The sequence below is a fragment of the Dicentrarchus labrax genome, unplaced genomic scaffold (genome assembly GCF_905237075.1).
Source record: "Dicentrarchus labrax unplaced genomic scaffold, dlabrax2021, whole genome shotgun sequence".
Lineage (NCBI taxonomy): Eukaryota > Metazoa > Chordata > Actinopteri > Moronidae > Dicentrarchus > Dicentrarchus labrax.
In genome coordinates, this window is record NW_026136716.1 from 943,346 (window position 1) to 958,345 (window position 15,000).

Genomic DNA, 15,000 nt, shown 5'->3' on the forward strand with positions numbered 1-15,000 from the left:
TGATAGATTTAGAGGAGCAACCCCTAGTGACTAACCACTAAACAAAGCACGTTAAGGAAACTTGCTCTGCAGCCTTAAACTTTGACCCATCTTAAAGAAATCAACAGATTTGTGCTTTAAGTTCTATAAAGGAAATGAGAAACTCCACAGTGGATATTCGGATTTTATACATTATTATTTTATTATTATATAAAGGAGGGAGGATTGTAGTGGGAGCACGGGGGTGTCAGGTGTGACTGTGTGAAGGTAGGAGGAGGTAGGACAGCCTCTGGGCAGGAATTCAGCTTAAGGCGCCATAACTGCTCTTAAAATGCACCAGGACCACATTCTGTCACGGTGAGCCGCCTTTCTACCCTAAGGGGGGTTCAGGGACACTTGATAACCAGTTTGTTCACATGTGGTGCCTCAGGTACATTCTGTACACTATATGCAAAGCAGGACCTTGTGGAACTCCATGACTAACTGTAGTATTTATGGGAGATTCATCGCTAACATGTACAAACTGATAACGATCTGATAAACATGACTTAAACCAGCTTAGTGCGGTTCCTTTAATGCCGATCTGATGCTCAAGTCTCTGTAAAAGAATATTATGGTCAATTGTGTCATGATCTAAGTAGAGACGAGTCCATTGTCAGAGGCAGTCAGAAGATCATTATTAACTTTAACCAGAGCTGTCTCTGTGCTATGATGAACTCTAAATCCTGACTGAGAATCCTCAAATAAGCTATTGCTATGTAGAAAGTCACACAATTCTTTGGCGACTACTTTCTCCAGAATCTTAGAGAGGAAGGGGAGGTTAGAAATCGGTCTATAGTTGGCTAAAATCCCTGGATCGAGAGTGGGCTTTTTAATCATAAAAGAAGCTCATAAAGTCGTTGCTACTTAGGGTTATAGGGATACGTGGCTCATTCAGTAATTATCACAAAAAACAAGATCTGAGCTTTAATAGAAGAAAACAAACCAACTTCCTGTAAATGCATTATAACCCATTGAAACCAATGAGGAATGGCTCCTCAACAAAATGCTTTCACCTGCTGTGTGACTGATAATAACTCAACTTTCATGTATATGGAACACATAGATAGGAGCCCCTCACATGTGTGTACTCAGAGTAATACAGTTACCTACATCTTTACTGCTCATTCTGGAGCATTTCCTACTATTTCAGGAAACACCAGTGCAGTCTCTTGTTCCCAAAATCTAAAATATTTAATAAACACATTTCCCCCCTCATTTTTAAACAAGCTGACTTTGACCATTGATAAACATGTGATTCTTCATGTGATCTAAAAATGTCACAGTTGGACTGATACTTGCCCAAAGTATGTCTGGACAAACACCAAAGAACACTAACAGAAACCAACAAACACTAAAATACACAAACAAACACCAACAGACACCAACAAGCACTAACAGACACTAACAGACACTAACAGACACTTACAAACACTAACTGAAACCAACAAACACTAACAAACACTACCAAACACCGACAAACACCAACAAACACGAATAGACACCAACAAACACCAAAAGACACCAACAAGCAATAACAGACACTAACAGACACTAACAAACACCAACAAACACTAACAGATACCAACAAACACTAACAGACACTAACAAACACCATCAAACACTAACAAACACCAACCAACATCAACAGACACCAAAAAACACTAACAGACACCAACAAATACTAACAAACACTAACAAACACCAACAAACACTAACAGACAATAACAGACACCAACAAACATCAACAGACACCAACAAACACAAACAAACACTAACAAACACCAACAGACACTAACAAAAACCAACAGATACTAAAGGACACCAACAAACACTAACAGACACTAAGAGACACGAACAAACACTAACAGACATTAACAGACACCAACACACAATAACAAACACTAACAAACACTAACAAACACCAACAAACACTAACAGGCACTAAAGGACACCAACAAACACTAACAGAAACTTACAAACACTAACTGAAACCAACAAACACTAACAAACACCAACAAACACCAAAAAACACTGACAGACATAAACAAACACACAGAAACCAACAAACACTAAAAGACATTAACAGACACCAACAAACACTGCCAGACACCTACAAACACTAACAAACACCGACAGATAACAACAGACACTAACAGACAATAACAGACACTAACAAACACCAACAGACACTAACAAACACCAAAAGACACTAACAAACACTAACTGAAACCAACAAACACTAACAAACACTAACAGACACCAAGAAACACTAAGAAACATTAACAAACACTAACTGACACCAACAAACACTAACAGACACTAACAAACACCAACAAACACCAACACACACACACACTAACAGACACCAAAAAACACTAATAAACATTAACAAACACTAAGTGACAACAACAAACACTAACAGACACTAACAAACACCAACACACACTAACAAACATTAACAAACACTAACAGACACCAACAAACACTAACAGACACCGACAAACACTAACAGACACTAACAAACACCAACAAACACTAACAGACACTAACAAACACTAACAGACACTAAAAGACATTAACAAACACTAACAAACACTAACTGACACCAATAAACACTAACAGACACTAACAGACACTAAAAGACACTAACAGACACTAACAAACACCAACAAACACTAAAAGACACTAACAAACACTAACAAACACTAACAGACACCAACAAACACCAACAGACACTAACAAACACGGCCAGACACCAACAAACACCAACAGACACTAACAGACACTAACAAACACCAACAAACACCAACAGACACCAACAAACACCTACAGACACAAACAGACACAAACAAACACTAACAGACACTAACAAACACTAACAAACACTAACAGACACTAACAAACACCAAATGACACTTACAGACACTAACAAACACAAACAGACACCAACAGACACTAACAAACACCAACAAACACCAACAGACACTAACAAACACTAACAAACACCAAATGACACTAACAGACACTAACAAACACCAACAAACACCAACACACACACACACACACTAACAGACACCAAGAAACACTAACAAACATTAACAAACACTAAGTGACACCAACAGACACTAACTGACACCAACAAACACCAACAGACACCAACAAACACTACCAGATACCAACAAACACTACCAGACACCAACAAACACCAACAGAAACTAACAAACACTAACAGACATTAACAGACACCAACACACACTAACAAACACTAACAAACACCAACAAACACTAACAGACACCAACAAACATTAACAAACATTAACAAACACTAACAGACACTAACAGACACAAACAAACACTAACAGACACTAACAAACACCAACAGACACTAACTGACACCAACAAACACCAACAGACACCAACAGACACTAACAAACACTAACAGACATTAACAGACACCAACAAACATTAACAAACACTAACAAACACCAAAACTAACAAACACCAACACACACTAACAAACATTAACAAGCACTAACAGACACCAACAAACACTAACAGACACCAACAAACACCAACAGACACAAACAAACACTAACAAACACTAACAGACACTAACAAACACTAACAAAAAACACTAACAGACACTAACAAACACCAAATGACACTTACAGACACTAACAAACACAAACAGACACCAACAGACACTAACAAACACCAACAAACACCAACAGACACTAACAAACACTAACAAACACCAAATGACACTAACAAATACTAAGAGACACCAACAAACACCAACAGACACTAACTGACACCAACAAACACCAACAAACACTAACAAACACCAACAGACACTAACAAACACTAACAAACACCAACAAACACCAACACACACACACACTAACAGACACCAAGAAACACTAACAAACATTAACAAACACTAAGTGACACCAACAGACACTAACTGACACCAACAAACACCAACAGACACCAACAAACACTACCAGATACCAACAAACACTAACAGACACCAACAAACACCAACAGAAACTAACAAACACTAACAGACATTAACAGACACCAACACACACTAACAAACATTAACAAACACTAACAAACACCAACAGACACTAACAGACACCAACAAACATTAACAAACACCAACAGACACTAACTGACACCAACAAACACCAACAGACACAAAAACAACAGACACTAACAAACACTAACAGACATTAACAGACACCAACACACACTAACAAACATTAACAAACACTAATAAACACTAACTGACACCAACAAACACTAACAGACACTAACAAACACCAACAAACACCAACACACACACACACACTAACAGACACCAAGAAACACTAATAAACATTAACAAACACTAAGTGAAAACAACAAACACTAACAGACACTAACAAACACCAACAAACACTAACAGACACCAACAAACACCAACAGACACTAACAAACACCAACACACACTAACAAACATTAACAAACACTTACAGACACCAACAAACACTAACAGATACCAACAAACACTAACAAACAGCAACAAACACCAACACACACACACACACACACACACACACACACACACTAACAGACACCAAGAAACACTAAAAAACATTAACAAACACCAAATGACACTAACAGACACTAACAAATACTAAGAGACACCAACAAACACCAACAGATACCAACAAACACTAACAGACACCAACAAACACTACCAGATACCAACAAACACTAACAGACACCAACAAACACCAAAAGAAACTAACAAACACCAACAAACACTAACAAACACCAACAGACACTAACAAACACTAACAGACACTAACAGACACCAACAAACACCAACACACACACACACACTAACAGACACCAAAAAACACTAACAAACATTAACAAACACTAAGTGACACCAACAGACACTAACTGACACCAACAAACACCAACAGACACCAACAAACACTACCTGAGGGGTATTGCACAAAACCAGGATAAGGGATTAACCCGGGATATGTTGGTTATCCTGGATGAATTTAGCCTCAAGTCGGTTGCATGAAAGCAGGTTAAACTTATCCCGGCCAAGTTACTATGGTGATTTATTCTCTGCAGCTAGCCTGCTCCAGACCAGGCTAACAGCCAGGCTAACATTAATCCTAGTGATTCACCTGTATTTCCACCGTCAATCCTGTGAGGAATTAATGTGTTTTACTGCATGTCCATGGTCTTTATGTATGTTGCATCATTTTAATTATCCTGCATTAAAATGTTACATATATATTGTCATTTCTCATTTCATTTAAATCTGTTGGCTGTTTGTAATTGCAACAGTCTTTTTATATTGATTCAAGTGGTAGTATTATTACTCAGGACAAGTGTTATATTGCTATGCTAATGAAGAATGCTTGTCAAAATGCCGTCAGAGGTTTCATAAATATGTGTTTATTGCAGTAATTGAGATTACAAAACACAGCTGATGAAGTTGCAAAGCTGTTTTCAATGAAATCTGTGACGAGGACAATATAGTATATATAGGTCTAACTCCCATTCATCTGTTCCCTCTTCATAATGGCTTGCCCTTTCTTGGAGGATGTACTGGATGAGGAAGCCCTAATCCTCAGACGAGCATTTAGGCGTGAAAGAGTCTTCCGAGACAGGTCAGACCCATTGGCCTTTGGAGATGACTATCTCATTGAGAGATACAGATTCTCAGGTGATGGACTGAGATATTTATGTAGGCTGCTGGGTCCAAAAATACAGCACCAGACAGCACGAAGCCATGCTCTGACTGTACCACAGATGGTCTGTGTTACATTGAGATGGTTTGCAAGTGGGAGCTTCCTTTATTCTGTTGGGGATGCAGAGAACCTCAATAAAGGAACCATTTGCCGCACAATAAGACGTGTTTGTCTGGCGCTGAGGTCATTCAGCAACATATTCATCACCTTCCCTGGCCACAGAAGACCCCTCTACATCAAGGAGGAGTTTTACAAGATTGCAGGTAAGCTCAATTTAAACGTGCAACCATTAGTTTCTAATTTGATCAGTCACAGTTGGATACTCACTATTTTTTGTTACAGCTTTCCCTAACATCATTGGTGCAGTGGATTGCACACACATAAGAATCAAACGCCCCTCAGGAGAACATGAGGGAGATTATGTTAACAGGAAATCCTTCCACAGCATCAATGTTCAGGTAAGAGTGATTTGTGCTTACTATGACCTGCATAAATTAACTCTGTGCATTAAATGACCTTAATAGGTTACAACTTAACATTTCAGATGATATGTGATGCTGACTGCCTTGTCAGCAATTTAGAGGCAAAGTGGCCTGGCTCAGTGCATGACTCCAGAGTCTTTCGGGCTAGTCCAATTTATGGGAGACTTTCACAAGGTAAGCCACACATTTTATTTGTGCTCTAAGCACCTTGGACATCATGTGTGTTTAACTCTGCCGTGTAGTTTTCTAAATGATATCTTGCATTATCAGGCGAATTCTCTGGTGTGCTGCTGGGAGACAAAGGCTAAGCCTGCGAGTCATTCCTCTTGACTCCCCTTGCGGACCCCCAAACCCCACCACAGCAGGCCTACAACCAAGCACACAATAAAACAAGGGCTCGAATCGAGATGACCTTCGGCCTTCTGAAATCTCGGTTTCAGTGCCTGCACCACCTGAGAGTTTCCCCGGACAGGGCCTGTGATGTCATTGCTGCATGCGCAGTACTGCATAACATTGCAGGCCTGAGAAAGGAGAGGCCCCCCCGAGTGGCTGTTAATGTTGACTGGGAAAATGCTCCCATCTTCCCAGACAACATTAATGGCAGACTTGTCAGGGAGCAATATATTGCACATTTCTTCTCTTAATTTTTGGATTTAGCCTCTTTAGTTAATAAAATATCTTAAATGTTATTTTGCTGTGTTGTTTAGCATTGGTGGTTCTTTTAAATTCTACTTCACATTCATGAAAAACGGAGGACACCACAATGTTTTCTAGTTGAATTTTTATTTGGCAGCCCTCATTTGCCTTGGTTGTGTAATGGGCGTGAGATTGGACCCAAGAACAGCACAGACTGAGACCAGCGTTGGCAAAGTTCGACAGTTTATTGACCAAGCAGGGTCGTAAAATCCACAGCAAGTACACAGGAACAATCCACAAAGCAAAACAGTCTGACTTTCTAGTTGAGATCTCCAGGGAGGGAATCCAAGCAAACTGGAGACAGACGAGGGGTGAGCAGGCAGAGGGGTCAGGGACAGAAGGGCAGTTCAGGTTACCTGGGCAGGGACGACGAGGACGGGTCAAGGACAAGTAGGGTCGAAACCAAGGAAGCAATCCGGAAAATACTGCGAGAGAGCTTTGCATGCTGCTGAAGACAATCTGGCAGAGACTGAGTGAACAGAGTGGGTTTAAACCAGGTGAGGGAACACAGGTGAAGGTGGTTGCACTGATGAGGTGAGAGTGGCAGGCAGGTGAACAGGAAAAGTACTGGCAGAACTGGCAGTAGGACGGAAAGCCAGGAACGGATCATGACAGGTTGCTTGGATCCTGGAATAGAGAGAACAAAAGCAACAAAGATTAAAACGCTGTACGGCAGTTATGGTTACTGTGTGCACTGAAATACTCACTTCTCTTTCTAGTTTCTGGATTTCCAGGTCCAGTTTCCTGAGTGTCCGACGTTTAATTTCAAGATCCAGCTCCATTTCTTGGAGCCTTCTCTTCTTCAGTTTTATTTTAACGTCTGCCAGCTCTATCTGTCTCTCCAGGTGCTTCGCATAAAGCCTTCTGACAGTTTGTGAAGTCTGTAAAAGAAATGTCAAATAAGCAAAGCAGGATTTGTGCATAATATAGATTTACTTTGGCCAATACTCACAATGTGACCAGGCTGCTTAGGAGACTGTGCATCATCTGTGTCCTGTTACACATATTTTCTATTAGCACCACATCACAGACTTCATATCCTTTATGGACAAGAAGGATATTTCCATAAAATTGACATACCTCAAGCCTTCTGGAGTCCAGTGACACAGTCTCCTCATCTGCAGAAGTGCATTCTGCAGCTGCAGATGTGCCTTCCCCCTGCCATATACATACATACATACATACATACATACATACATACATACATACATACATACATACATACATACATTTGAGAGAACTTGAATTAAGATTTCACAGGACATACCAAGCCTGTGATTTCAATACAATGTACTAACCGGATCATCTTCTGGTGGCTCCAAAAGTGTAAGCGTGTTCCCAGACACTGCAAGGAAATCTAAAGTCAGACAGTATAATATATTTATTTGATTGTGGTCTGTGTGCTGTAGTACGGCAATATGTACCTTGTATGAAGCGGACAGTTTCTGTGGCTGGGATAGAGTCCGTTACTGTCCCTCCCTGGATCCCCTCCATCACTGGCCTCCCTTTATTTAAATGGAGTGCCAGCTCCTCCGCCGGGGTCATATCCTGGCTTGGTGGGCCGCCCCTGTGCCAGTTCTATGGGCTTTTTTTTTAACTGCTACAATCATACAGACATTCAACATGTGAGCAGACACCTAATCTATTCACCTCATTTGTTCACTGTTATCTACTTTATAGTCACTGACCAGCCTGCAAAATGTTCTTGTATTTAACTTTAACTTGCTGCCAGGTCCTTTTATGGCCAGACAAGTTTGTTCTTTATGAAGGATAGAAAGATAAAATACATAAAAACGTAACATGACAAAAATAGATTAAATGACACACATTGTGGATAATTGTTTGCACCTAATCATACTCTACATTTAAGTAACATGCACCGCTACTTGCCACACAAGCAAAGTGTACAACAGTTGATTAGTGGACTTAAAGTAACTCCTTTAGTCCTTTAATTGGAGCCTAATGATGACAGTTCCAGTGGAGCACTGTTTATTCATTGTACAGTTTTGGACTACTTACGCATTAAGCCGGTCCGCTATTGTCTGCCAGGCTTTCTCTCTTTCTTTAATTATGGCATTGGTATTGCCTTTTTTTCTTATGGTATCTTTCACCTCTTCATAGAACTCCATCAGGAGATGTTGTTCAGCGGGCGTGAAATACGAAGCGCGTGTTTTATCCATGTTCCCATCGGTGTTTCTGTGAGCGATCGCGAGGTCTATTTCAGTATGCCGTGAACCCGCACTTATCCCGACTATCTACACCTGGCTTAACATAGCCGCACCTTTTCATCCTGGCTCGACAAACGTGCAACCGATTAAGCCAGGATGCACCGAGCAGGCTAAGTCAAGCCGCGCTTGCTCACTTATCCTGGATTTCTTTATCCTACTTTTGTGCAATACCCCTCTGATACCAACAAACACTAACAGACACTAACAAACACTAACAAACACTAACAGACACTAACAGACACTAACAAACACCAACAGACACTAACAAACACCAACAGACACCAACAAACACTAACAGACACTAACAGACACTAACAGACACTAACAGACACTAACAGACACCAACAGACACTAACAAACACTAACAAACACCAACAGACACTAACAAACACTAACAGACATTAACAGACACCAACACACACTAACAAACATTAACAAACACTAATAAACACTAACTGACACCAACAAACACTAACAGACACTAACAAACACCAACAAACACCAACACACACACACACTAACAGACACCAAGAAACACTAATAAACATTAACAAACACTAAGTGAAAACAACAAACACTAACAGACACTAACAAACACCAACAAACACTAACAGACACCAAAAAACACCAACAGACACTAACAAACACCAAAAAACACCAACAAACACTAACAAACACCAACAAACACTAACAAACACAAACAAACACTAACAAACACCAACAGACACTAATAGATACCAACAAACTCTAACAGACACCAACAAACACTAACAGACACTAACAAACACAAACAGACACCAACAGACACTAACAAACACTAACAAACACCAAATGACACTAACAGACACTAACAAATACTAAGAGACACCAACAAACACCAACAGACACCAACAAACACCAACAGACACCAACAAACACTACCAGATACCAACAAACACTAACAGACACCAACAAACACCAAAAGAAACTAACAAACACCAACAAACACTAACAAACACCAACAGACACTAACAAACACTAACAGACACTAACAAACACCAACAAACACCAACACACACACACACACACTAACAGACACCAAAAAACACTAACAAACATTAACAAACACTAAGTGACACCAACAGACACTAACTGACACCAACAAACACCAACAAACACCAACAGACACCAACAAACACTAACAGACACCAACAAACACCAACAGACACTAACTGACACCAACAAACACCAACATACACCAACAGACACTAACAAACACTAACAGACATTAACAGACACCAACAAACATTAACAAACACTAACAAACACCAACAGACACTAACAAACACTAACAGACATTAACAGACACCAACACACACTAACAAACATTAACAAACACTAATAAACACTAACTGACACCAACAAACACTAACAGACACTAACAAACACCAACAAACACCAACACACACACACACAACAAACAAACAAACACTAAACAAACAACACAACAACACCAACAAACACTAACAACCCAACACACAACACACAACACCAACAACAACAACACCAACAACACAACAACACCAACAAACACAACAACACAACAACACAACAACACCAACAACACCAACACACAACAACACCAACAACACAACAACACCAACAAACACAACAAAAAAAAACACAACAAACACAACAACAAAACACAACAAACAACAACACAACACCAACAACACAACAAACACAACAAACACAACAACACCACCACACCAACAAACACCAACACCAACAAACACCAACAACACCAACAACACACACACAACACCACAACACACACCACAACACCAACAAACACAACAAACAACAACACAACAACACAACACACCACCCAACAAACACAACAAACACTAACTGACACCAACAAACACTAACAGACACTAACAAACACCAACAAACACCAACAACACACACACACTAACAAACACTAACAAACACTAAAAGACACTAACAGACACTAACAGACACCAACAAACACTAACAGACACCAACAAACACTAACAGACACTAACAGACACCAACAAACACGGCCAGACACCAACAAACACCAACAAACACCAACAGACACCAACAGACACTAACAGACACCAACAAACACTAACAAACACTAACAGACACTAACAGACACTAACAGACACCAACAAACACTAACAGACACCAACAAACACTAACAGACACCAACAAACACTAACAAACACTAACAGACACTAACAGACACCAACAAACACCAACAAACACTAACAGACACCAACAAACACTAACAGACACTAACAGACACCAACAAACACTAACAGACACTATCAAACACCAACAGACACTAACAGACACCAACAAACACCAACAGACACAAACAAACACTAACAGACACCAACAGACACTAACAAACACTAACAGACACTAACAAACACGAACAGACACTTACAAACTCCAACAGACACCAACAGACACTAACAAACACTAACAGACACCAACAAACACTAACAGACACTAACAAACACTAACAGACACTAACAAACACTAACAGACACTAACAAACACTAACAGACACTAACAAACACCAACAAACACTAACAGACACTAACAAACACCAACAGACACCAACAGACACCAACAGACACTAAGAGACACTAACAGACACCAACAAACACTAACAGACACTAACAAACACTAACAGACACTAACAAACACTAACAGACACTAACAAACACCAACAAACACTAACAGACACTAACAAACACCAACAAACACTAACAGACACCAGCAAACACCAACAGACACTAACAGACAACAACAAACACCAACAGACACAAACAAACACTAACAGACACTAAGAGACACTAACAGACACTAAGAAACACCAACAAACACTAACAGACACCAACAAACACCAACAGACACAAACAAACACTAACAGACACCAACAAACACTAACAGACACCAACAAACACAACACACTAACAGACACCAACAAACACCAACAAACACTAACAGACACCAACAAACACCAACAAACACTAACAGACACCAACAAACACTAACAGACACTAACAAAAACAAACACCAACAAACACAACAGACACAACAAACACAACAACACACACCAACACACACAACAACAAACACAACAAACACTAACAGACACCAACAAACACCAACAGACACTAACAGACATAACAAACAAACAGACACCAACAAAACTAACAAACACTAACAGACACCAACAAACACCAACAGACACTAACAGACACAAACAGACACCAACAAACACCAACAACACCAACAAACCCCACAACACAACAACACAAAACACAAACAAACACTAACAGACACCAACAAACACCAACAATCACTAACAGACACCAACAGACACTAAGAGACACTAACAGACACTAACAAACACCAACAAACACTAACAGACACCAGCAAACACCAACAGACACTAACAGACAACAACAAACACCAACAGACACAAACAAACACTAACAGACACTAACAGACACAAACTAAGAAACACAACACCAACAAACACTAACAGACACCAACAAACACCAACAGACACAAACAAACACTAACAGACACCAACAAACACTAACAGACACCAACAAACACTAACAAACACTAACAGACACTAAGAAACACTAATAGACACTAACAAACACTAACAAACACCAACAGACACTAACAGACAACAACAAACACCAACAGCCACAAACAAACACTAACAGACACCAACAAACACTAACAGACACTAAGAGACACTAACAGACACTAAGAAACACTAATAGACACTAACAAACACTAACAGACACCAACACCACTAACACAACAAAAAACAAACCACAACTAACACACCAACAAACACCAACAACACTAACAGACACCAAACCAACAAACTAACAGACACCAACAGACACCAACAGACACCAACAAACACCAACAGACACAAACAGACACCAACAGACACCAACAAACACTAACAGACACCAACAAACACCAACAATCACTAACAGACACCAACAGACACCAACAATCACTAACAGACACCAACAGACACTAACAGACACCAAGAAACACCAACAAACACTAACAGACACCAACAAACACTAACAAACACCAACAAACACTAACAGACACTAAGAGACACTAACAGACACTAACAGACACCAAGAAACACCAACAAACACTAACAGACACCAACAGACACTAACAGACACTAACAGACACCAACAAACACCAACAGACACTAACAGACACCAACAGACACCAACAGACACTAACAACACCAAAAACACTAACAACACCACAACAGACACTAACAGACACCAACAAACACTAACAGACACCAACAACACTAACAGACACTAACAGACACCAACAAACACTAACAGACACCAAAAACACCAACAAACACTAACAGACACCAACAGACACCAACAGACACTAACAGACACCAACAAACACTAACAGACACCAAGAAACACCAACAAACACTAACAGACACCAACAGACACTAACAGACACTAACAGACACCAACAAACACTAACAGACACCAACAAACACCAACAATCACTAACAGACACCAACAGACACTAACAGACACTAACAGACACCAACAAAACTAACAAAACCAAGAAAACCAACAATTACTAACAGACACCAACAGACACTAACAGACACTAACAAACACTAACAGACACCAACAAACACTAACAAACACCAACAAACACTAACAGACACTAAGAGACACTAACAGACACTAACAGACACCAAGAAACACCAACAAACACTAACAGACACCAACAGACACTAACAGACACCAACAGACACTAACAGACACCAACAAACACCAACAGACACTAACAGACACCAACAGACACTAACAGACACAGAGCTCAGAGGGTTTTATAACCTTTATTAAATATTCATCTGTGAATAAACATGTGAACTGAAGCAGTGTTAATAAAACTGAAGAGGAAACAGAAGGACACATTCAGACAGACAGACAGACAGACAGACAGACAGCTGCATATGCTGGCCACTGAGCTCACAAGAGCTCCCTCCTCCCAGCATGCTGCTGTGCTGACAGAGGAGCTTCCCCTGCTGTCTGATGCTGCTTACTGCTGTCTGCCAGAGAGAGAGACACCTACCTGTACCTGTCTGTGTTTCATTAGTAGTTCCACTTCTCCTCGTTCACTTCCCCTCAGCCCTTGGTATGACGTAACATACGTCGCCCCCCCTCGTGGCCCAATTGTTGAAAAACGCGTGCTAAACTGCCCTGAAGTGCCCTCTTGGGAGCCGAAACTCACTAAAGTGTCCTATTGGGAGGCAAAATACACTAAATTGCCCTTTTGGGTGTTAAAGACACTCAGCTGCCCTCCTGTAAGCTCTGTTATCAGGTAGAGCCTGTTGCTTGTTTCAGGAGGAGCTAGCTCACTACGTCTTGTGGGATTAGCTTTTCAAAGCTAGCCAGTAAAGTTCAAAGTTGGGTTAGCATTACATATCAGGGTTTCCACCAGCTTTAAGTTGACTCCCCACCAGGGTTAGCATCTGGGATCATTTTTAAAAATGCTTTCTTGAAAATGCCTTTTAAACTTCAGCTTGAAAGTTAAGGACAGAAAGTCTTGTTAGGCTAATGCTATTGAGTAGGCTAGTGGCTAATGCTAGCAGCTAGCTGAGAGAGAGACCAGTGTGATGATCAGCTCAGTAGAACAGAGCTGGGTGAGCAATATAAACTGTGAATGTAGCTTTACTGTATATTAGGATACACTTTACAA

The 15,000-nt window shown here is 40.3% G+C and overlaps 1 pseudogene; it reads left to right on the plus strand.

The window, feature by feature from the left end:
• The first annotated feature begins 5,324 nt into the window (after nucleotides 1–5,324).
• Nucleotides 5,325–6,909, plus strand: LOC127378945 (putative nuclease HARBI1; annotated as a pseudogene).
• The last annotated feature ends 8,091 nt before the right edge of the window (nucleotides 6,910–15,000 follow it).